This window comes from Equus caballus, chromosome 1 (genome assembly GCF_041296265.1).
Source record: "Equus caballus isolate H_3958 breed thoroughbred chromosome 1, TB-T2T, whole genome shotgun sequence".
NCBI lineage: Eukaryota > Metazoa > Chordata > Mammalia > Perissodactyla > Equidae > Equus > Equus caballus.
In genome coordinates, this window is record NC_091684.1 from 12,406,615 (window position 1) to 12,428,973 (window position 22,359).

The 22,359-nt window shown below is 44.4% G+C and overlaps 1 long non-coding RNA gene across 1 annotated transcript in view; it reads left to right on the forward strand.

Annotated features, from left to right (window-relative positions):
* LOC138923090 (uncharacterized) overlaps positions 1–22,359 on the forward strand; it is a 187,017-nt gene that overhangs the window by 65,460 nt on the left and 99,198 nt on the right. Inside the window, exon 2 of the long non-coding RNA XR_011436249.1 lies at positions 18,134–18,222. This is a non-coding gene — a long non-coding RNA (uncharacterized lncRNA). The remainder of the gene's footprint in view (positions 1–18,133; positions 18,223–22,359) is intronic.

The window sequence follows — 22,359 nt, forward strand, 5'->3', positions numbered from 1 at the left end:
TTCGGGCACAGCTAATTGGGCCCAAGCACCTGGGCAGCTTTCATTTACTGGTGCTAATTAAATGACTTCAGTGGTAGGGGTGCCCATTACCTAGCTGATTACGTTCCCTCTGCCCATTAACAGCGAAATTACTAGAGCCTGGAAAAGGTCTGCTGGGAGAGAAATCACTCTTACTCGGGTGGGATGCTTATTTCATTTTTACTATATATTACGTCCTTTAAAACAAACAACCTGTAGACATCATTTCATTTTGGAAACCTCTTTACCAATCCGCAAATCCAAAATTTGGCAGAGTTTCGGTGATGGTCAAATTTCCACTTCAAGTGAAATTTTAATTTCTCAGGGATTTATTGCCATCTTTCCACGGCTGGGTGTACTGCCCTCTGGATGGAGCACACGCCCTCTCCTTTGAGCTTGTCTCGGGTGCCTAGAGCGTGTGTGCCTGCGGATCTGAGGGGCCGGGGAACTGGCTTGCTTCCCTCCCCAGAGGCCTCACGATGGCAAGTTAAATCAGAGAAGCAAAACAATCGGTTCCTTGCTGGAGACATGTAAGATCCGCCCCGGGAAAGGAGAAGCAGCCGTGCCCTCTCGTTGGGCAGCCAACTAAGCAGGAAGGTCTAGTGGGTTTTTTCCACGTTTGACATGTGACTCACACACATCTGAGTGTGGTTCTCCAGTAAGCCAGGCCGGGGCCGACGGGAGAGAATAAACTTTGCTTTATTTCCGTTTCATTCCCAGCTCTATAAGCTGGTGTCCTCGACTTCTATACTTTCTTCTGTTGAGCACGTTGGGAGAGAGGATTTTTCCACGCATGGGACTATTCTTTGAGGCCACCCAGCCTTCTCTTTCCAACACCAACGCTGGGCAAAGTTCCTCCGCCGAGATTACTTGGACATGTCGGCATCCTCAGTGCCACTCACCAATCAAAGGTGGAGAGAGCAGCAGGCCAGAACCAAAAGGCACCTCTGAGTGCGCAGGCTCCCAGAGGCAGCTAGGTGGGGCGGGGAGAAACGGAGGCAAGGTTTATACGAGCGGATCAATCGGGAGAGGGGAAAAGGGAGCGCTCTGGCTAAAAATAGAACGCGCGTGAACTCCTGCCCCCGACTCCGTAATGATTTCTCCGCTGACTTGTGTTTGGCTCTCGGAGGAACAGCGGGCGGCGAGAACTGTTACTCAACTGGAGAGAGATGGAGGGAGCCCGCCTGCCAGGTGGGTTTTCCAAGCCTGCGCAGCTCTAAACTTCTCCACATGTGAACAAGTGTTTACAGTTTTAAAGATGTGTTGAGTAATTGCACATGCGAGATATCTCCCCTTTAATGCGCCCCGCATGCTCCCAGGCTTTCCAGAGAACCCCTGCTTGACAATGAAATTGTTTGCCTTCTCTGCGTCGAGGCTTAAGGAGGCACTGGTTTGTGTTGAGATATAATTGGTAGCACTTGTGCCTTTGTAGTTCTTTTTTTAGCTACTGCAAATTACTGCCTTAATCCACTCTTTACTTACCCGGATTACGGTAGAAGCCCCATGGAGCCCCCTTCACATCAGGGAACAGAGTGGCAGTTCTTAAAACTTATTTTGAGGCTCCCATAACATTTCAAAATGCTGGTTAAAAAGCAAAAACAACAGCATCAATTCACTTTCAAGTTCTCTCAATTTTCAAGAATTTTGAATGCCCTCAGAATAATATAATAATTGTTCTTTTGCTGCTGAAAAGTCATTGAAAACCCTCCTGGTTTTACAGATGGCTTTCTCTGATCCTCCCCTCCCCGCTCTTAATTCTTCCCTGTTCTTTATTTTCATGGGAAATAGCTGGTGGCCCCTCGGGGAGACAGGCAGGGCATTCTGCTTAGCTTGTTATTTTTTATAGCGTTCTTCTCTCTGGCTTCCAGAAAAACACAGCCAAAATGGTTTGGCAGATCACTGTGCATTAGTAAAACTCTGTGTCAGCCACAACCAAGGGCCCAAGTAAAGGACTAACGTGAGCTAGCAAGTTGGAGGTATGTCGCGAGCCCCACCATGTCTTCCCATGAGCCCTCTGATGGGATTCCATGGGTGAGCAAGGCCAACGAGATAGATGACACATTTCATCTGTGTGTCACCTGCCTGCTGGTCCTCTGGCTGCCCCCGGGGTCTCGCATCTCAGCTGGCAGTTGATGGAACTTCATGGCCTGCCTGGTGCCTATCAACTTCAGGGCTGCACTTTCCAACTTGAAAATCTTTTTACTATTATTTTGCAATTTTCCCAACTGAGCGCTTTGGCGTCTGAGAAAGAGTCTCTGAGAAGTAGGGCCCAAGGGGGCTGTGTCCTCCCTCCTAGTTGGGCAGCTCTGTCCCTGCTCCAGAGGCCTGCTGACGCTGCCTTCGTTCATCCTTGGGGCCCTTCCATGAAGTCGGCCAGGTGGATCCTCACTTGAGGATGAGTGCCTGTTTGGAGAACAGTCCTTCCCGTTTCTAAAGGCTTTTCAGAGCCTGAGCCTCTGCCTTGCTGGAATTAGACGGTAACTACACTTAAATGAGAAGTAAAATCTTGTTCACACTTCTTGCTTCCACCCCAAACCTTTTCCACCGGCTCTCCCTGCCTCCCCTCCACCTGAGCCAGAGGGGCAGCTGGTGATGAGTTCTGCCCTTAGTAGGATGGTCTGGTGGAGAAACAACTGGACACTTCTGTCTTTTCTTTCCCCTGCAGCCCAACCCCCGTCGCATAGCTGTGGCAGCAGAATTGGGGCCTGTATCATTCTTTGGTGGTTATTTGTGTCTTTGCCATTTTGTGAGCTCTCAACGGTGGTTTCTGTGGTTGCTCAGTTTTGAACAACTTTCAGTATAAGACTTGGGACAGATTAGGTGCTCAGTAAATATGGTTTGACTAAATCCTATGTTCTCTCTGGACTTGTGCCAATTTCTGAGACGAGTATTGATCCCAAAATTGGCATCAGAGATAAAATTCCTGTAGTGTGGAATAGAGGCAAGGGGACTGGACTGGAAATGGAAAGAGGACGTCCAGACATGGCCTCCAGAGGGTCCAGGGTCGGTCAGCAGAGCAGTCTGCACCCAGGAGCTCCAATGTGGAGGAGGGCAGCGATCCACGGGCGGTCCTGGGAGATCCAGATCGGAGAGACGTGTCCGTTTGTTCATTCACCATCAGGCATTGAGTATATGGGGGAGAGGACCAGGCACTGGGCGGGGCGGGGGTTCCTGCAGATCCAACAGGAAGCAGAAGAGAAGCAAACCCTGTCCTCCTGGTACAGAGGATAAAGTGAAATTAACAGCTCTGAGATGTGCGCTGAAGGAAACACACCCCTCCCCAGCGTGAGCCAGGAGTAGACCCTAATCCAGGGGTCATGTGGACAAGAGCAGATAAGGCAGGTGATTCAGGCAGGGGGTTGAGCTCAGAGAATCAGAGGGGGCACCGGGGATCATGACTGGGGAAAAGGCAGCAAGGGAGGCTGCGCATTGAATCCAGAAATCTAGGTTGGAGCTCCTTAAATCCATCCTACCTCTGGTCAGGATTTGTCCTGGAGGAGGCAAGCCTGAGCTTAAAGTTTAGAGCCAGTTTCATTCATTAAGTATTTATAGAGTGTCTAATCTACCATGTGGCCAACACTGTTAACAGTACACAGCAAAATCGGTATGGTTCCTGTTCTTACAGAGCTTGCAGTCAAATGGAACAATCAACTAGTAATTAGACAAATTTATCTGATTAATTTGGAAGTGCTGTGAGGGAAAGGAAGTGAGGGAAAGAAAGTGAGGGAAAGAAACAGGAGCCATGGTAACGAGGAGGGTCTAATTTAAAACGGCTTTTCCAGCGGTGGGGGGTTGGGGGGGCAGGTTTCTCTCTTAAGATGTGTCCTTTGGCCTAAAGGAGTCGGCCGGGAGAAGAGGGGGTGGAAGAGCATTCTGGGTGTAGCAAACAATGCATGCAAAGGGCCTGTGGTCTGCAGAATAGTGCCTCCCAAAGATGTTGTGTATATTTTGCCATCACAAAAGGGACTTTGCAGCTAAAGGTTATAGACCTTGAGATGGGAGGATATCCTGGATGATCCTGGTGGGCCCAGTCTAATCACATGAGTCCCTAAAAGCAGAGAACCTTTCCCAGCTGCAGTCAGAGAAAGATATGACATTAGAAGATGGGTCAAAGAGATGCAGTGTTTGCAGATGGAGGAAGGGGCCACAAGCCAAGGAATGCAGGCAGCCTCTAGAAGTTTGAGAGGCAGGGAGACAGATTCTCCCCCAGAGCCTGCAGAAAGGAACACAGTCCTGACAATGTGTGGATTTTAACTGAGTGAGACCCGTGGGACTCCTGACCTACTAAACAATAGGATAATAAATTTGCGTTGTTTTAAGCTACTAGGTTTGTGATAATTTGTTATAGCAGCCATAGGACACTCATACAGGCTAGAAGCAGGAAGGAACTTGACACATTCCAAATACCAAAAGGGCGCTAGTGTGGCCAGAACAGTGTGGGTGAGACGTACTCACAAACCTTTGAAGTGATGTAAGCTGGGGAGGGATGAACGCAATGATCCCGTTTACGACGTTTTGCAGTTTCCTTTGGTTGGTAGGTGGAGAAAGGGTGGAGGGCGAGACTTGTTAGGGGCTAATTTAGGAGCCCTCACAGAAGATGACAGGGGCTCCTATTAGGGTGATATCAGAGAAGAGAGAAATCAGTGGGTGGATTTCACAGCTGTCTGGAGGTGGAATTAATCAGACGTGATGATTGATTGGATGCAGGGAGCAAATCTGGGATGACCCCTCCCTCCTCCCTGGTTTCGGGCTTGAGCAGAGGGGCTGGGAGCGAAGGTCGAGGGAGGTTGGGAGAGAAGCCAACAGGGCCCACTACATCTGGCCACTGCACAGATGGCCTCACCTACCACCAGCAAAGCTGGTCATTGAGAAGCGAAGACGATGGAAAATCCTCCGAAAAGCAAGAAAGCCCTGTTAGAAAGCCCTGTGTGCCAGCAGCCCCACGCCCAGCAGAGGAGAGTAAGGGTCCTTGCCCCAGAATGCCCAGAAAAACTATTGAGATGGTTCTGATGGGACCAGCCTAGAGCAGTCCCTGCCCGCCCCACCCCCACTAAGGAAGCCCTGGGACAGGGAAAGGGAAGGAGCCGAATGCCTTGGCTTGGGTCATGAGTTCTACTCAAGCTGTGGTCTGAGGGAGGGGGAGGGGTGCAGGCCTGAACAGAAGTCGGGGATGCTACTGGAAAGAAGGCAGAGAGCAGCGAGCACCCCCAGCCCCGTGCAAACATCCACAACCCCTGTATGCCTTACTGACTGATAGCAGAAGGGTGTGCAGCCCCCAGATATAGGGCTGGTTGACTGTCAGCTATGGGTAAGGCAGAGTGTACTGAGTTATCAAGACTGTCTCTTTCCCGGGCGATTGATATTCGTTCACAATGGGCAGCAGAACAGAAACACTGGGTTGGAGGAGCCAGGAAAATCAGTTGTGAAATGGCAAAAGACAGTAGGAGACTGAATCCTTAGGACAAATACAGTGTCTGAGGCCACTGAGGGTCGGGGCAGCAGAACATTCTGTGGGCATCTCTGGGGTTGTCCATCCTGAGTGTTGAGCCCCTCTCTGAGGAGGGGTCCTTGGCCCTGTGGCTCCTTCCTTGCTGCTGAAGTATCTCAGTGGCTGAGGGTCTGTCCTGCCCCAGGCACCTTGTCCCTTGAACTTAAGTGGCAGACAGTTTAGAGATGCCCCTGGTTAGGGAGGGCATGGAGAGCTTTGGTGAGCCTCGGGGGGCTTCATGGTTTGAGCGGACATTGTGTGAGGGGCTAAGCAGGGGCTGAGATCCTGGGATCCATCTCTTAGCTCTGCCTCCTTTGAGTGGACTCAGTAACTTAGCATTGAGAAAGGCGTCTGTGAGGTTCTGAATGTTCTCTATAGGGCAGCGAAGTGCATGTCACATCTCAGGAAATGTTCCAACTAAATTAATAATGTTCAAACTTGGAGCATGGGCTGGGGACATTTTATCAGTATGGCCCCTGGGTAGTTCAGCAGATGCTATAGCCCATAGCCCCTCAATTCTCCCCATTTCCTTACAGGTTAATAATAATTTGGTGCTGTGAGCAACTGGGGCTCCCAGCCTGAGGGCCTTCTGCGGCTGCAAGTGTGCTGTCCCGTTCTAGGGCAGGCTGGGATGCTGGGCAGGTACCCTCCAGGAGCAGCTCTCAGCTGATGATTGGCGGATATTGGCGGATAAGTACCTGAGCCCCTCCAGTGCTCTCTGCTTTCAGGAGGACATCCTCTCTCAGAGGTCCCCAGTGGGCAGTGGTGGGCTGGTGAACAGACTCTGGTGGGGAGAGGGAGCAGAGAAAGCACCTCAGTTATCCAACCAAATCCGCCACTGCCAGTTGGGAGAGAGGCATTGCTTTGTGTGTGTCCCTGTCTGAGGATACAGGTAGCTTTGGCTTTCCTTACAGGGACTGTGCTTGAGGTTCTTGGTGCACCAGGGACTGGCACCCCTTCTGATCCTGGCTCCAGAAAGCCTGTCTGCCGTGGCAGCCTGGTCCCCTGAGAAGCTGTTACTGCCTCCCCAGGCTGGTTACGCTTCCTGTCCAGCTGGTGCAGCCTGACCTGGGCTGGCCCCTTCCAATTTGGCCTCAGAGCTTCAAGTCACGCTCTAAGACCCTTGGGCGATGGCTGAATAGATGGAACAAATAGGCCTGGATCCTGTTCCCAGCTTTACCTTCCACAATGCACCTCACTTTCATGCTGCCTTTATTTTCACACCAGAAGACCACTGTCTATGCTTGACTGTCAGGAGGATTCTTAAAAATAGCGTTTCTATGGTGAAACAATGTCCCTTGTTTGGAAATACGCAGGGCTTATAAAATATGTTCCTGTGTTTTCCTGGATCAGGGCATATTGCAGAGTCTGGGGATTTATTTACAATGAAGAAATTGTTTTTGCGAATTGTGGTTAAACAAAAGGATTGTTTTTGGAGTGCTCAGTAAAGGAGACATTGTTTATTATATTAGTTATTTGGGACACAAGCTGGAAAGGGATGATTTTACGGGGAATGGGAGGGGCGGTCACTGCATGGAAGCGTCCGTTTCTTGGGGCCAGGCAAGCTCAAAGTAAAACATTGTTACCTCTGTCATCCATCCCGTCTTTTCCCAACTTTATTTCTGTTCCAGCTCCTACGAAGGAACCTGTATCAGCTCTTGCCCTGTCCTCATCCCCCTCGCCTCGGGTGCTGTTGCACTGCCCCTTCCAAAGCCCAGTAATGAAAGGTTGGCTGTGTGGCCGTCCTTATCTCGCTCCGAGGCTCTCTGCTTCCAAAGAGCTCTCAGCACTTCGGAGACAGAGTATCTCCTTCGTCCGCACAAAGTCCCCAAGCAGTGGGGGAACGGAGCGTGTCAGAGTTCACAAGATGAAAATAAGAGCCGAGGCCAAAATCTTTCCACTGTCACGGTCTATCTTATGAGCTTTCCCAAGTGGCAAAACTAGGGCACAGAGAGGGAGAGCCACTCGACAAGACCTCATTCTCTGGAGGATCCAGGGAGTGGTGTATCTGCCATTGGGAAGATTTGTCCTTACTTTTTTAAGAAAGTTGTCATCTGCCAGGCCCTAAGCTTGCTGTATTTTGATTTTATTTTTGGGGGAGTAGAACTAACTTCAATTATTGGGCATCTCGGGGTGTGTGGGGGGTAATGGGGCTGCTTAGCTTAAAGTAGCCACTCCAAAAATACCATTTTAATACCTTAAGAGAACTTGAAGATTTTTCTCTCTCTCCGGAGCCCTAGTATAGTGAAAACATCCCTAGGAAGTGTGAGTTCCTGCGTGAAGAATACTTTGTTAATGTGCTAAATCCATAGGGAACGGTTGTCTGCCACCAAGAGGAGGATTAGATGTGTATGTGGGGAAGAGCAAGGGAGCTAGCTAGTGGAGGCGCTATGGATTCCACTCGACTTACTCAGCCATTTTTCCGGGAGCAGGGGACATCTTATTCAATAGCATCGGCTATATATATAGCATATACATATATATAGCCAATGCTATTAGGGCCCTGGCCATAGCTTTTCTCTTGCATGCTAATGGTTTGCTACTGCAAGCAACTGAGGCTCCCCGCCTGCTATAGACTGAATGTTTGTGTCCCCCCAGAATTCATATGTTGAAATCCTAACTCCTAATGTGATGACATTTGGAGGTGGGGCCTTTGGGAGGTGACTAGGTCGTGAGGGTGGAGCTCTCATGAATGGGATTAGTATCCTTATAAAAGACACACCAGAGAGCCCTCTTGCCCTTTCTATGAACCAGGATGTGGGCTCACATCTGCAGCCACCTTTATCTTGAACTTCCAGCCTCCAGAACTGTGAGAAATAAATGTTTGTTGTTAAAACTACCCAGTCGATGGTGTTTATGTTCTAGCAGCCCAAATGGACTAAGATGCCGCCTGAGGGCATTCTCCAGCTGGGGTCACTTGTCCCATTCTAGGAATGCTGGGCACGGAACCCACCAGGAGCAGCTCTCAACCAATGACCAATGGGTGGATACATGCCCCAGTTCCCCAGTGCCTCTACCCAAGGAAGACAATATCATCTCTCAGAGGCCCCAGCAGGCAGTGGTGCGCTGGTAAACAGGCTCTTTGGGAGGGATTGGGCACAGGGAAAGCCTTCATCTGTAGTGTTTACCAATTTCTGTGGTGTAAATACTCCCACTGTGGTGGAATTCAAGTTACCAACAGATGTCACTGAACTGGGAGTAGGGGAGAGATGAACACAGTTGGCTAACATGAGTCAGTCCGAGCGGCTCCAGCACGTCCCTGCCAGCAGGACTGAAGCCCAGTTGCCCCTGGTGGAAACCTGCTTGTTAACACGCCCTGTGCTGGCATCCTGCCCTTCCCTGTCTCCACCCCCCACAGCTTTCCCAATGCTTCCTTGGATCACCTCCCAAATAAACAACTTGCACCCAAATACTTCTTTCAGGATCTGCTTCTGGTGGAATCCCAACTAAAACTAGATATTCTCATCGTTTGTTGTGCTTTGAACAAAGGGGCAGAATTCTCCACTGAATGGAGAAACGCGTGTACTCTTGGTCTGGTCCCAGGCTGCTTTCAGCCTCACTTCCCCCAGAGTCCAACACCATTCTGTGATTTCCTCTCCACACACCACCGCCATGGTTTTGCTCCCCGAGTCGTCTTCACCTGGCATCGCTTCCACTTGTGCCTCTCAACCCTCCATTGTTTCTTCAGGCCTAAGTTGTATCCAGCCTCTTCGCCAAGGCGGTTCCTGGTCTCTCTGGGCAGAATGAACCACTCCCTCCCTGTTTTGTTGAGTTGTTGGGACTTGATTACAACATTTACCAAGACTTGACTCGAATTAGGTTTACTTGGGTTTGTGTCCCTCCTTCGCTGCCCCAGGAGCCTGGAGAGCAAGGACCATGATCTCAACAGTTTCCAGCGCAGGCGCTGGCTGTGTGGTTGTCAAAAAATGTTTGCCGAAATACGTTGACCCAGCACTGGCAGAGTTGTTTACACTGCAGCTTCTGCTTTGACTTTCCCCAAATCACAGCCAGGAGTGTCCCCACGCACAAAGCAGGAGGGCATAGTCATGCATGAGAGCCCAGGGAGGGGGGTTCTAAGTGGCGGCTATTCCTTCCTAAAGGGGAAAATACCAAGCTCCCAGGAGAACTTTTCCACTTACCTCAGGGCGTGTCCAGCATGGCCAGGAGAGGTGAGATAGGATCTCAAGGCCCTAAATTTCCCTGTGATGAGAGAATGGGGTCACCTGGCAGGCACCACAGTCTCACAACATTCTCTGATTGGCAAGATCACCGCGGAGCACATTAATTTGTTCTCTCATCCATTAATTCATCGAGTGTCGAGTGCCGGGTAATATTCAGGGTTTAAGAGGCTTTGTCTGAACAGCCTGAACCCTGGTCTTGGCACCGTCTCTGTCACAGGCTGGGAGACTTTTTTTAAAAAATTATTTTATTGAGGTTATATTGGTTTATAACACTGTAATTTCAGGTGTACGTTATTATATATCAGTTTCTGTATAGACTGCATCGTGTTCACCACCAATAGTCCAGTTTTTATCCATCACCATACATATGTGCCCCTTTACCCCTTTCACCCACTCCCCGACCCCCTTCCCCTCTGGTGCAGTCTGGTAACCACTAATCTCTTCTCTTTGTCCATGTGTTAGTTTATCTTCGACATATGAGTGAAGTCGTGTGGTGTTTGTCTTTCTCTGTCCGGCTTATTTTGCTTAGCGTAAGACCCTCAAAGTCCGTCCATGTTGTGGCAAATGGCACAATTTTGTCTTTTTATGGCTGAGTAGTATTCCATTGTATATATATACACCACATCTTCTTTATCCATTCATCAGCCTATGGGCGCTTGTGTTACTTGCATGTCTTGGCTATTGTGAATAATGCTGCCGTGAACATAATGGTGCATGGGTCTCTTTGACTTGTTGATTTCATGTTCTTTGGATAAATACCCAGTAGTGGGATAGCTGGATCATATGGTATTTCTGTTTTTAATTTGGTATTTCAATTTCTGTTTCAAATTTGGTATTTGGTATATTTAATATGGTACTTCTATTTTTTTTTAATTTTAATTTTTGTTTTTATAGCAGTAACATTGGATTATAACATTATATAACTTTCAGATGTACATCATAATATATTTAGAATTCTGTATAGATTACATCATGTTCACCACCCAAAGACTAATTATAATCTATCACCACACATGTGTGCCTAATCACCCCTTTCACCCTCCTCCCTCCCCCTTTCCCTCTGGTAACCACCAATCCAATCTCTGTTGCTATGTGTTTGTTTGTCATTGTTTTTATCTTCTACTTATGAGTGAGATCATACAGTATTTGAATTTCTCCCTCTGACTTATTTCACTTAGCATAATACCCTCAAGGTCTATCCATGTTGTCACAAATGTCAAGGTTTCATCATTTCTTATGGCTGAGTAGTATTCCATTGTGTATATACACTACATCTTCTTTATCCATTCATCCCTTGATGGGCACCTAGGTTGCTTCCAAGTCTTGGCTATTCTGTATAATGCTGCAGTGAACATAGGGGTGCATGTATCCTTATGCATTTGTGTTTTCGAGTTCTTTGGATAAATACCCAGCAGTGGGATAGCTGGATCATATGGTAGATCTATTGGTGTTTCTATTTGTAATGTTTTCCATGGTGGCTGTACCAGTTTACATTCCCACCAGTAGTTTATGAGGGTCCCCTTTTCTTCACATCCTCTCTGACATTTGTTTCTTGTCTTGTTAATTATAGCCATTCTGACGGATGTGAGGTGATAGCTCTTTGTAGTTTTGATTTGCAGTTCCCTAATAATTAGTGACATTGGACATCTTTTTATGTGTCTGTTAGCCATCTGTATATCTTCTTTGGAAAAATGTCTATTCATATCCTCAGCCCATTTTTTGATCAGGTTGTTTGTCTTTTTGTTTTTGAGTTTATGAGTTCTTTATATGTTTTAGAAATTAATCCCTTGTCGGATATATGGTTTGCAAATATTTTCTCCCAGTTGGTGGTTTGTTTTTTCATTTTGTTTGTGGTTTCTTTTGCCTTGCAGAATCTTTTTAGTCTGATGTAATTTCATTTTTTAATTTTTTCTTTTGTTTCCCCTGCCTGAATGGACCTGGTATTCAAAAAGATGCTGTTAAGACTGATGTCAAACAGTGTATTGCCTATATTTTCTTCTGGGAGTTTTATGGTTTCAGGTCTTACATTCAAATCTTTGATCTACTTGGGATTAATTTTTGTGTCTGGTGTATGGTAATGGTCTACTTTCGTTCTTTTGCACGTGGCTGCCCAGTTTTCCCAGGACCATTTATTGAAGAGACTTTCCCTTCTCCATTGTATGTTCTTGGCTCCTTTGTCAAAGACTAGCTGTCCAAAGATGTGTGGTTTTATTTTGGGGCTTTCAATTCTGTTCTATTGATCTGTGTGTCTGTTTTTCTGCCCAGTACCATGCTGTTTTGATTACTATAGCTTTGTAGTATATTTTGAAGTCAGGAATTGTGATGCTTCCAGATTTTTCTCAGGATTGCTTTGGCTATTTTGGAGTCTTTTGTTTTTCCACATAAATTTTAGGATTCTTTGTTCTGTTTATGTGAAGAATCTCATTGGGCTTCTGATTAGGATTGCATTGAATCTGTAGATTGCTTTAGGTAATATGGACATTTAACTATGTTCATTTTAACATAGTTAAAATCCATGAGCATGGAATACCCTCCCATTTCTTTATGTTTTTTTCAATTTATTTCAATAATGTCTTATAGTTTTCAGTATATAGGTCTTTCCCTTCCTTGGTTAAGTTTATTCCTAGATGTTTTATTACTTTTGTTGCGATTATAAATGGGATTGTATTCTTGACTTCTCTTTCTGCTAGTTCATTATTAGTGTATAGAAATGCAACTGATATTTGTAAGTTGATTTTGTATGCTGAAATTTTGCTGTAGTTATTGATTATTTCTGTTAGTTTTCTGGTGGATTCTTTAGGATTTTCTATGTATAGAATTGTGTCATCTGCAAACAGTGTGAGTTTTACTTCTTCCTTTCCAATTTGGAAACCTTTTATTTCTTTTTATTGCCCAATGGCTCTGGCCAAAACCTCCAGTCCTATGTGGAGTAGGAGTGGCAAGAGTGGGCACCCTTGTCTTGTTCCTGTTCTCAGAGGGATGGCTTTCTGTTTTTTACCTTTAAGTATTGTGTTGGCTGTGGGTTTATCATATATGGCCTTTATTATGTTGAGGTTCTTTCCTCCTATACCTGTTTTATTGAGAGTTTTTATCATAAATGAATGTTGGATCTTGTCAAATGCTTTCTCTGCATCTGTTGAGATGATTGTGTGATTTTTATTCCTCATTTTGTTAATGTGCTGTATCGCATTGATTGATTTGTGGATGTCAAACCATCCCTGCATCCCTGGAATAAATTCCACTTGATCATAGTGTATTATCCTTTTAATGTATGGCTGTATTTGATCTGCTAATATTTTGTTGAGGATTTTTGCATCTATGTTCATCAGCAATATTGGCCTGTAATTTTCCCTTTTTGCATTGTCGCTGTCTGGTTTTGGTATCAGGGTAATGTTGGCCTTGTAGAATAAATTAGGAAGCATCCCATCTTCCTCAATATTTCAGAATAGTTTGAGAAGGGTAGGTATTAAATCTTCCTTTAACGTTTGGTTGAATTCAACAGAGAAGCCATCTGGTCTTTTGTTCTTTGGGAGGTTTTTGGTTACTGTTTAAATCTGTTTACTTGTAATTGGTCTATTCAAATTCTCTGTTTCTTCTTGATTCAATTTTCTGAGGTTTTATGATTCTAAGAATTTGTCCATTTCTTCTAGGTTATCCAATTTGTTGGCATATAGTTTTTCATAGTATTCTCTTATAATCCTTTGTATTTCTGTGGTATCCATTGTAATTGCTCTTATTTCATTTCTAATTTTATTTATTTCAGTCTTCTTTTTTTCTTAGTGAGTCTTGCTAAGGGTTTGTCAATTTTCTTTATCTTCTCAGAACCACCTCTTAGTTTCATTGATCTTTTCTATTGTTTTCTTAGTCTGTATTTCATTTATTTCTGCTCTGATTTTTATTATTTCCCTTTTTCAGCTGACTTTGGGCTTTGTTTGTCTTTCTTTTTCTAATTATTTTAGATGTAGTTTAAGATTACTTAGTTGAGATTTTTTGTTTGTTTGTTGAAGTCGGCCTGTATTGCTATAGATTTGTCTCTTAGTACCACTTTTGCTGTATCCCATAAGAGTTGGTATGTTGTGTTTTCATTTTCATTTGTCTCCAGGTATTTTTTGATTTCTCCTTTCATTTCTTCATTGATCCAATGGTTTTTCAGTAGCATGTTGTTTAGTCTGTAGATATTTGTGACTTTCCAAGCTTTTCTCATGTAATTTCTAGTTTCATAGCATTGTGATTGGAAAAGATTCTTGATGTCATTCAACCTTCTAAATTTAGTGAGGCTTACCTTGTTTCCCAACATATGGTCTATCTTTGAGAATGTTCCATGTGCACATGAGAAGAATGTGTATTTTGCTGTTTTTGGATGGAATGTTCTATATTTATTCATTAAGTCCGTCTGGTCTAGTGTTTCATTTAAGGCCACTGTTTCCTTGTTGGCTTTCTGTCTGGATGATCTATCGGTTGATGTAAGTGAGGTGTTGAAATCCCTTACTATTATTGTTTTGCTGTTAATTTCTCCCTTTAGGTCGTTAATAGTTGCTTTATATACTTTGGTGCTCCTGTGTTAAGTGCATATATATTAATAATTGTTATCTCTTCTTGGTGGAATATCCCTTATATCATTATATAATGTCCATCTTTGTCTCTCCTTATCTTTTTTCTCTTGAAGTCTGCTTTGTCTAATAAGTATGGCTACACTTGCTTTCTTTTGCTTGCCGTTTGCTTGGAGTGTCATCTTCCATCCCTTCCCTCTGAGCCTGTTTTTGTCTTTAGAGCTGAGATGTGTTTCATGGAGACAGCATGTTGTTGGGTCTTGTTTTTTAATCTATCCAGCCACTCTGTGTCTTTTGATTGGTGAATTCAATCCGTTTATATTTAGAGTGGTGATTGATTTATGAGGGCTTAATACTGCCATTTTATCTCTTGTTTTCCAGTTGTTCTATATTTCCATTATTTCTTTTCTGTTTATTTCTGACTGCCATTTCAGTTTGTGGTTTTCTATGACGGTTTTCTCAATTTTCCCTTTATTTATGATTTATGGCTCTGCTCTGATTTTTTGTATTGTGGTTACCATGAGGTTTGTATACAAGATCTCATAGATGAGATAATCCATTTTCTAATAGCCTCCTATCTCCATTAGCCTAAGCAGGTTCCATCTCTCTCCTCTTCCCTGTCTACATTTTTTTGTCACAAATTATTATTTTTTGTGTTGTGAGTTTGTGACTAAATTGAAGTATTTATAGTTATTTTTGATGCTTTCTTTCCCTTTATGTTTTATGTTATAATTAAGTGTTTGCTAATCTATCCTGATAGAGAGCTGCAATTTTCTGATTTTGTCTGTCTATTTATCTCTTTGCTCAAAGTTTTGTAAACTTTTGCCTTTTTGTTTCAGGTAGGAGGGCTCCCTTCAGCATTTCTTGTAAGGCAGGTCTGGTGGTGATGAACTCCCTCAGCTTTTGTTTATCTGGGAAAACTCTTATTTCTCCATCATATCTGAAGGATAATTTTGCTGGATAGAGTATTCTTGGTTGGTAGTTTTTGTCTTTCAGTATTTTGAACATATCATTCCAGTCTCTCCTAGCCTATAAGCTTCTGAAATCTGCTGAAAGCCTGCTGGGGGTTCTTTTGTAGGTTATTTTCTTCTCTCTTGCTGCCCTTAATATTTTTTCTTTGTCATTAACTTTTGGCAATTTTAATATTACATGCCTTGGAGAAGGTCATTTTGTGTTATGTCTTTAGGACTTCTATTGTCTGCATGTACTTGCATATCCAGTCCTTTCCCCAGGTTTAGGAAGTTCTTAGGAAGTTCTCAGCTGTTATTTCTTTGAACAAGCTCTCTGCTCCTTTCTCCCTCACTTCTCCCTCTGGGATACCTATAATCCTTATGTTACTTTTCCTAATTGAGTCAGATATTTCTGGAAGAATTTCTTCATTTTTAAAAAATCTCAGTTCTCTCTCCTCCTGCACCTGAAGCATTTCTAGGTTTCTATCTTTGAAGTTGCTAATTCTCTCTTCGATAAAGTCTACTCAATTTTTTATGCTTTCTACATTATTTTTTATCTTGTTAATTGTGTTCTTCCTATCCAGAATTTCTTTTTGGTTTTTTATTAGAGCTTCAGTATCTTCGGTGAAGTATTCCTTCTGTTCATTAATTTTATTCCTGAGCTCATTGAATTGTCTTTCTGAGTTTTCTTATAATTCATTGAGCTTCTTTATAATAGTCATTTTGAATTCTCTGTCAGTTAGATTGTAGTGTTCTGTGACTTCAGGTTTGGTTTCTGGAGAGTTGTCACTTTCCTTCTGTTCTGCAGTGTTATTGTAGTTCTTCATGGTGTTTGATGCACTGATCCTCTGCTGGTGCATTTATGGTAGTAATCACCTTTTCTTATTTTGGTACAGCTTTGATTACTTTGGTTCTGGTCACATGGGTCTTGTGTTCTTCCACTGGCTTTCCATGGGCTCGGTTGCTGCTGTCTCATGTATCACCTGTGCTGGTGCTCCTGAATTGTCTTGGGTGCTGGTTACACCACTGCCAGTGTTGCTGGGTTCACGGGTGTGACTGTCACTGGTAGGAGCTGGGGTACCCAGGGACTTGTATACAATCCCCGTTGCTGGTGGAGCTGGTGTCAGGGTTGCCACCGCTGGGGCCTGGGTCACCAATTCTGCTGTGGTTGCAGATTCCACTTGCCACTGTTGGTAGGGGACAGGGGCTTTTGTTTCTGTTTCTGCCCAATCTGCTCATAGTTATGCCAGTCGGCCACTCTGCATTCATGCAGGCTGGGCTGCAGCCACTCAAGTGGGGCACCTTCACAGAGGCTGAGCCACTGCTACTCAGTGGGGAGTGTTCACATGGTGGGTGCTCCCATGAGCCAAGTTACAGCTGCTCTATAAGCATTCGTGTGTGGGTTGAGTTGCCTCTGCCTCCATTCAGTCACACTGGCCACTGTGTGAGGATCCATGACCTGCATTGCGGCTGCCAGTGGGGGTGGGGGGCAACCCTCTCCTAGTTTCACTGCTTCCTAGGGGTCCAGTCTGCCCACTTCAGATGTATAGCTGCGTGGATCTCTCAGGCATCCTGTTGTGTTGTTAGGGAATCCTCTGCCTGTCAATGGATGTCTGTTTAGTTGTAACTTAAGGGGGAGAAACAAAGGGAACAACTCACTCCGCCATGATGCTGATGTCCACTCTCCTGGGAGACTTTGAACAAGTCATTTATCCCCCTAAATCTCCACCACCACTTCTGTAAAATGAGGGTAATTTGATACCTACCTCCCAGGATTTGAATGAGATGATGTATATGAGTATTTAGTGTTTAGTTCCTGGCACAGGTAAGCATCCAGTGTATGTCAGCTATACTATTACGATAATAATGTGGGCCAGGCTCTGTGCTAAGATCAAGGAGTGATCTGAATTAGGTGCAGCCCCTGCCCTCAAGAAGGTCATGGTCTTGGGAGAGACATAAACAACAGACCCAAGATCCCAGTGCAGGGTGCTAAGTGGCCTGAGAGTGAGGTTTGAAGGGGGCTCACAGAGCCCAGGAGAGGGGACACACGGCAGCAAGCCCCCAACCATGGCTGTCCTTGAATTCCTCTTCTGATAAAAATATTTAGTTGGGTGAAATTTCTCTCTGTTTCTATTCCTATTCTGACATATGGAGTAGGCTGGCTAGGGTAGAGCTAGTATTGATGGAGAGGGTGGGACGGTGGGGAGATGCCAGGGCCTTTCATGCCATCCTTCCCATCTGCAAGGCCTCCCCCGACGAGACAGAAAGATGCAGTGACGGGGTCACAGAGCCTTGCCACACTGTGCATTAAATCCCCTTGGCCTCCAGGGACGGCTGGCTGGCTCCTTCTAAAGAGCACTTCTTGTTCAGATGAACTCTTGGACTTTCTCCCAACTACTTAAACTCCTTGATTTGTTTAATCCAGGAAATAAATTGTAAAAGAGGAACTTTCTTACTCAACTTCTAGTATCTCTTGTCTCCACAAGAAATGATGTTCTATATGACCCTTTTAGTTGAAGGAAACAGCGGTTTACGATTGGGGGTGATTTTGCTCCCCAGGGGATATTTGGCAATGTCTGGAGACATTTTGGTTGTCACGCTGTCGGGGGGAGGGTGCCACTGGTATCTAGTGCCATAGAGACCTGGGATGCTGCTAAACATCCTACAGTGCACATGACATCCCCCACCACAAAGAATTATCCAGCCCAAAATGCTAACAGTGCCGAGGTTGAGAAACTCTGTTCTAAGGGAATGAAAATTAAGATGTGTGAGTGTTTGTATGAAAGAGCAAGACACAGGGACAGGGTGTCAAGGGTGTCTACAGTATTTTTCAAATGTCTGAGAAGGTAATGGAGTGGGACAACACTTTAGACCTCATTATATTGGAATTGGATTTAATCGGTCAAGTCAACTAACCAGTACAAATTCATATTTCGTTTCTAATAGGAAGTGACTGGGAAATGCAGATCTGTGAAAGGATCCAGTGAAGCCTGCAGTTGACTAGATGATGTTCATGGCGCAGCTGAGGCTCACGGGTGAGTGACATTGCAGCGTCCGGCTGTCCAGTGGCACCTGGACAAATCCAGCCTTCAAAACACCAAACAGGACAGTTCAGGAGTTGTGGTGGGGATGGAGTGGAAAAGAGCCTGGTAATTATAAGTAGGTCTCCCCCTGTTCCAACAGCAACAAGCAAGCAAAGTTCAAAATAAACAGGAGGCACGGACCATGCTAATTGGTTTGGAGGTCCACTAGCAACCGTCTGGGAGGCCCTTTGACCAGAGGAGCCGGGAAGCAACTGTGGTAAAACATCTGCCCCACGGGCGTCAGGGTCCCGGGCAGTCTGACCACTGCTTCCTGTGCAGCACTTACTGAGCAAGTGGCCTGGAGGCCTTTGCCCCTTTGCAGATATCTGGCAGTTACTCTCCTTTTGAAGTGGCTGAGCATTCCAGGGCATTGGATGCTGTGCAGGCTTCTCATCAAGATGGGTCTCTCTCCGTCGCTATTTATTTTAACCTCTCCTGCTTGCAGACGGCTCCCCCATGCCCAGCTGTGAAGACTCTTCATTTTGGCTGTAGGGCGTTTGCAGGGTGGATGGTCCAGGCAGAACAGCGTCAGAGCCGATAACCCTGAATGTAGTGGTCCCCACACTTCCTGTGTATCAGAGAGCCCCTAAGCTTGTTCAAGGCAGCCCACACCAGGAAAAGACCTCACGACACCCATATATTTGGATAGAGCCTGGGGAAAAAAAATAGAGGCCTCCGTGGAATAACCTCCAATCTTTATCCAGTCTGATCTCTTAGATCAGTGGAGGTGTTACCATTTTTCCAATCATTGCATTGATTATTTTAACATTTCTTGAGTGTCTACCATGTTCTTGACAATGTGCTAGATCCTAGAGAGTCTTGGGAGAAATGGAATTGAGAAAGGGAAAGAGGATACGTAATCTTTCTCTTGAGGGGCCTGAGGGTGGCGTGGAGGTCATGAAGGATACGGTGTGATGGATGTGGGGCCTAAATAGACCTTGCTGGCAATGAGGGAAGGTGCCCAAGAGGAGTTGGGCACTGTGCTAATTTTCTTGGATCCGCAAGAAACTATGTGATTCAGTAGAATGTGAATGTGGTGTCAGCAGTCCATTTAAAGACATCTTAGGTAAGATTTTGCAATCCATCAGTAGGACTAGTTGGAGCCATTGGTAGTTTTTTTGGTGGAGCCAGTCTGTCCTGTGTCTGGGCAAGCTGTCAGATTGGTTCCTACCCTCAGGCCAATTCTAGGCCATCAGAGCACTGCTGAAAGAAGGATTTTGAAGGAAGAATCTGCCTTCGGCAGGGAAGTGATCTGATTGATTATTGCTGTCTGCTGAGGTCCCAAGAGAGGAGTGCACAAATGTGCAGCACACCTTTGCCATTCTGGGTAAAACTATGACCCTTCAAAGCAGCCCACTGGGCGCATGAGTCTGTTCTTCTGCCTGCTTGTGAGCTTTAGTGGGTTCACACCCTGTTAAAATGGTTCCTGCGCATTAACATGTCCCCCGCTACCCCGCACCCAAGGGGCTGTGGAGAAGCTCATGTCACGGAAGACCTTGACTAAGGGGAAGGGCTGTGGTTGTCACCGCAGATAGGACGCTGCATCGCCACTGAACGTAGGGCTGTTTCTGAAGGCTGCGGTCGTTTCTTTTCATCTCCACGAGAAGTGGCCCTTTGCTTGGTCCTTGCACAGCCCCCAAGACCATACAACTCCTTAGAGAATCCCTCCACACCCTGATTTAGAGTTTATTGTTTTGTTTTCTTCTGTCTTATTTATTCATGTTTTAAAATATTGAATGGTGGCTAGAGCAACCTTATTTGATCTATTCAGAAGATCTAAAATAACGGCTTCAGGTGCTTGTGAAATTGGTTAGAAGAATCTTACCTTGAGGAGGGTTTTCAAATGGATTTGGCGAACGTTTCTAAATGACCTGCTGCTAAACCTGAGAGAAATTCCCCACCACCCTTGAATGGCTCTGGATCGAACATTCTCCCCTTTACTTTAGAAAGTAATGTTTCTTGTTTTTTTAAATATGAAAGCAAAACAATATGCATTATAGAACATTTGGAAAATGTGAAGTATAGATATGAAAATAAAAATCATCCTTTTTTCTTCCACCGGGGCAATAATCACTGTTAACATTTGGGTGTTTATTCTTCCGGTCTTTTTCTGTGCATGTATATTTGATATACATTTGAAAATAAACTTTATAAATACACACTGTATTTAATTTTATATAGTCCTTTTCCACAGCATTGTGGCATTTTCCTGTGCTATTACATATTCATCAAAAACAAGATTTATAAATATGGCATCATAATCTCGGATACAGATTCAGCACAATTCATTTAACCATCATCTTCTTGCTCAACATTTAGATTGTTACCCATTTTTTTTTTTTTTTTTTTTTTATTAATGTTATGATAGATTACAACCTTGTGAGATTTCAGTTGTACATTTTTGTTAGTCATGTTGTGGGTACACCACTTCCCCCTCCGTACCCTCCCCCCACCCCCCCTTTTCCCTGGTGACCACCAATCAGATCTCCTTCTCAATATACTAATTTCCACCTATGAGTGGAGTCATATAGAGTTCGTCTTTCTCTGACTGACTTATTTCGCTTAACATAATACCCTCGAGGTCCATCCACATTGTTGTGAATGGGCCAATTTCGTCTTTTTTTATGGCTGAGTAGTATTCCATTGTGTATATATACCACATCTTCTTTATCCAATCATTAGTTTCTGGGCATGTAGGCTGGTTCCACGTCTTGGCTATTGTAAATAATGCTGCAATGAACATAGGGGTGCAACGGACTCTTGAGATATCTGATATCAGGTTCTTAGGATAGATACCCAGTAATGGGATGGCTGGGTCATAGGGTATTTCTATTTTTAACTTTTTGAGAAATCTCCATACTGTTTTCCATAGTGGCTGTACCAGTTTGCATTCCCACCAACAGTGTATGAGGGTTCCTCTTTCTCCACAACCTCTCCAACATTTGTCGTTCTTGGTTTTGGATGTTTTTGCCAATCTAACGGGGGTAAGGTGATATCTTAGTGTAGTTTTGATTTGCATTTCCCTGATGATTAGCGATGATGAACATCTTTTCATGTGTCTATTGGCCATATTCATATCTTCTTTTGAGAAATGTCTGTTCATGTCCTCTGCCCATTTTTTGATCGGGTTGTTTGTTTTTTTGTTGTTAAGTAGTGTGAGTTCTTTGTATATTATGGAGATTAACCCTTTGTCGGATAAGTGGCTTGTAAATATTTTTTCCCAATTAGTGAGCTGTTTTTTTGTTTCAATCCTGTTTTCCCTTGCCTTGAAGAAGCTCTTTAGTCTGATGAAGTCCCATTTGTTTATTCTTTCTATTGTTTCCCTCAACTGAGGAGTTACAGTGTCCGAAAAGATTCTTTTGAAACTGATGTCAAAGAGTGTACTGCCTATATTCTCTTCCAAAAGACTTATTGTCTCAGGCCTAATCTTTAGGTCTTTGATCCATTTTGAGTTTATTTTGGTGTGTGGTGAAAAAGAATGGTCAATTTTCAATCTTTTGCATGTGGCTGTCCAGTTTTCCCAGCACCATTTGTTGAAGAGACTTTCTTTTCTCCATTGTAGGCCCTCTGCTCCTTTGTCGAAGATTAGCTGTCCATAGATGTGTGGTTTTATCTCTGGGCTTTCAATTCTGTTCCATTGATCTGTGGACCTGTTTTTGTACCAGTACCATGCTGTTTTGATCACTGTAGCTTTGTAGTATGTTTTGAAATCGGGGATTGTGATTCCGCCGGCTTTGTTTTTCTTGCTCAGGATTGCTTTAGCAATTCGCGGTCTTTTGTTGCCCCATATGAATTTTAGGATTGTTTGTTCAATTTCTGTGAAGAATGTTCTTGGGATTCTGATTGGGATAGCATTGAATCTGTATATTGCTTTAGGTAGTATGGACATTTTAACTATGTTTATTCTTCCAATCCATGTGCAAGGGATGTCTTTCCATCTCTTTATGTCATCGCCTATTTCTTTCAAGAGAGTCTTGTAGTTTTCATTGTATAGATCCTTCACTTCCTTGGTTAAGTTTATCCCAAGGTATTTTATTCTTTTCGTTGCGATTGTGAATGGGATAGAGTGCTTGAGTTCTTTTTCTGTTA